We start from the raw sequence: 2500 nt of genomic DNA, 5'->3' as shown, positions 1-2500 counted from the left end.
GCTAGGGCTAGGGTTAGGGTTAGGGTTAGGGTTAGGGTTAGGGTTAGGGTTAGGGTTAGGGTTAGGGTTAGGGTTAGGGTTAGGGTTAGGGTTAGGGATAGGGTTACGTTTAAGATTAGGGTTAGGGTTTAGGGTTAGGGTTAGGGTTAGGGTTAGGGTTAGGGTTAGGGTGAGGGTTAAGGTTAGGGTTAGGGTTAGGGTTAGAGTTGGGGTTGGGGTTAGAGTTAGTTTTAGGGTTATGGTTAGTGTTAGGGTTAGGATTAGGATTGGGGCGAGAGTTAGGGTTAGGGTAAGGGTTAGGGTTGGGGTTAGGGTTAGGGTTAGGGTTAGGGTTAGGGTTAGGGTTAGGGTGAGGATTAGGGTTAGGGTTAGGGTTACGGTTAGGGTTAGGGTTAGGATTAGGATTAGGGTTAGCGATGGGTTAGGGTTAGGGTTAGGGTTAGGGTTAGGGTTAGGGTTAGGGTTAGGGTTAGGGTTAGGGTTAGGGTTAGGGTTAGGGTTGGGGTTAGGGTTAGGGTTAGGGTTACGGTTAAGATTAGGGTTAGGGTTAGGGTTAGGGTTAGGGTTAGGGCTAGGGCTAGGGTTAGGGTTAGGGTTAGGGTTAGGGTTAGGGTTAGGGTTAGGGTTAGGATTACGGTTACGGTTACGGTTACGGTTAGGGTTAGGGTTAGGGTTAGGGTTAGGGTTAGGGTTAGGGTTAGGGTTAGGGTTAGTGTTAGGGTTAGGGTTAGGGTTAGGGTTAGGGTTAGGGTTAGGGTTAGGGTTAGGGTTAGGGTTGGGGTTGGGGTTGGGGTTAGGGTTAGGGTTAGGGTTACGGTTAAGATTAGGGTTAGGGTTAGGGTTAGGGTTAGGGTTAGGGTTAGGGTTGCGGTTGGGGTTAGGGTTAGGGTTAGGGTTAGGGTTACGGTTAAGATTAGGGTTAGGGTTAGGGTTAGGGTTAGGGCTAGGGTTAGGGTTAGGGTTAGGGTTAGGGTTAGGGTTAGGGTTAGGGTTACGGTTACGGTTACGGTTACGGTTAGGGTTAGGGTTAGGGTTAGGGTTAGTGTTAGGGTTAGTGTTAGGGTTAGGGTTAGGGTTAGGGTTGGGGTTGGGGTTGGGGTTAGGGTTAGGGTTAGGGTTAGGGTTACGGTTAAGATTAGGGTTAGGGTTAGGGTTAGGGTTAGGGTTAGGGTTAGGGTTAGGGTTAGGGTTATGGTTATGGTTAGGGTTAGGGTTAGGGTTAGGGTTAGGGTTTGGGTTAGTGTTACGGTTAGGGTTAGGGTTAGGGTTAAGGTTAGGATTGGGCTTAGGGTTAGGGTTAGGGTTAGGGTTAGGATTAGGGTTAGGGTTAGGGTTATGGTTATGGTTAGGGTTACGGTTAGGGTTACGGTTAGGGTTACGGTTAGGGTTACGGTTAGGGTTACGGTTAGGATTGTTGTTAGCGTTAGCGTTAGGGTTACGGTTAGGGTTAGGGTTACGGTTAGGGTTAGGGTTAGGTTTAGCGTTTCGGTTAGGGTTAGGGTTAGGGTTAGGGTTAGGGTTACGGTTAGGGTTAGGGTTAGGGTTAGGATTGTTGTTAGGGTTAGGGTTAGGGTTAGGGTTAGGGTTAGGGTTAGGGTTAGGGTTAGGGTTAGGGTTAGGGTTAGGGTTAGGGTTAGGGTTAGGGTTAGGGTTAGGGTTAGGGTTGGGGTTGGGGTTAGGGTTAGGGTTAGGATTAGGGTTACGGTTAAGATTAGGGTTAGGGTTAGGGTTAGGGTTAGGGTTACGGTTACGGTTACGGTTAGGGTTAGGGTTAGGGTTAGGGTTAGGGTTAGGGTTAGGGTTAGGGTTAGGGTTAGGGTTAGGGTTAGGGTTAGGGTTAGGGTTGGGGTTGGGGTTAGGGTTAGGGTTAGGGTTACGGTTAAGATTAGGGTTAGGGTTAGGGTTAGGGTTAGGGTTAGGGTTAGGGTTAGGGCTAGGGCTAGGGTTAGGGTTAGGGTTAGGGTTAGGGTTAGGGTTAGGGTTAGGGTTCGGGTTCGGGTTCGGGATAGGGTTAGGGCTAGGGCTAGGGCTAGGGCTAGGGCTAGGGCTAGGGCTAGGGCTAGGGCTAGGGCTAGGGTTAGGGTTAGGGTTAGGGTTAGGGTTAGGGTTAGGGTTAGGGTTAGGGTTAGGGTTAGGGTTACGTTTAAGATTAGGGTTAGGGTTTAGGGTTAGGGTTAGGGTTAGGGTTAGGGTTAGGGTTAGGGTGAGGGTTAAGGTTAGGGTTAGGGTTAGGGTTAGAGTTGGGGTTGGGGTTAGAGTTAGTTTTAGGGTTATGGTTAGTGTTAGGGTTAGGATTAGGATTGGGGCGAGGGTTAGGGTTAGGGTTAGGGTTAGGGTTGGGGTTAGGTTTAGGGTTAGGGTTAGGGTTAGGGTGAGGATTAGGGTTAGGGTTAGGGTTACGGTTAGGGTTAGGGTTAGGATTAGGATTAGGGTTAGCGATGGGTTAGGGTTAGGGTTAGGGTTAGGGTTAGGGTTAGGGTTAGGGTTAGGGTTGGGGTTA

The sequence above is a fragment of the Podarcis vaucheri genome (genome assembly GCF_965113315.1).
Source record: "Podarcis vaucheri genome assembly, chromosome: W".
Taxonomy (NCBI): Eukaryota; Metazoa; Chordata; class Lepidosauria; order Squamata; family Lacertidae; genus Podarcis; species Podarcis vaucheri.
The sequence above is the reverse complement of the archived record's forward strand: the minus strand, read 5'-3'. Positions refer to the sequence as shown.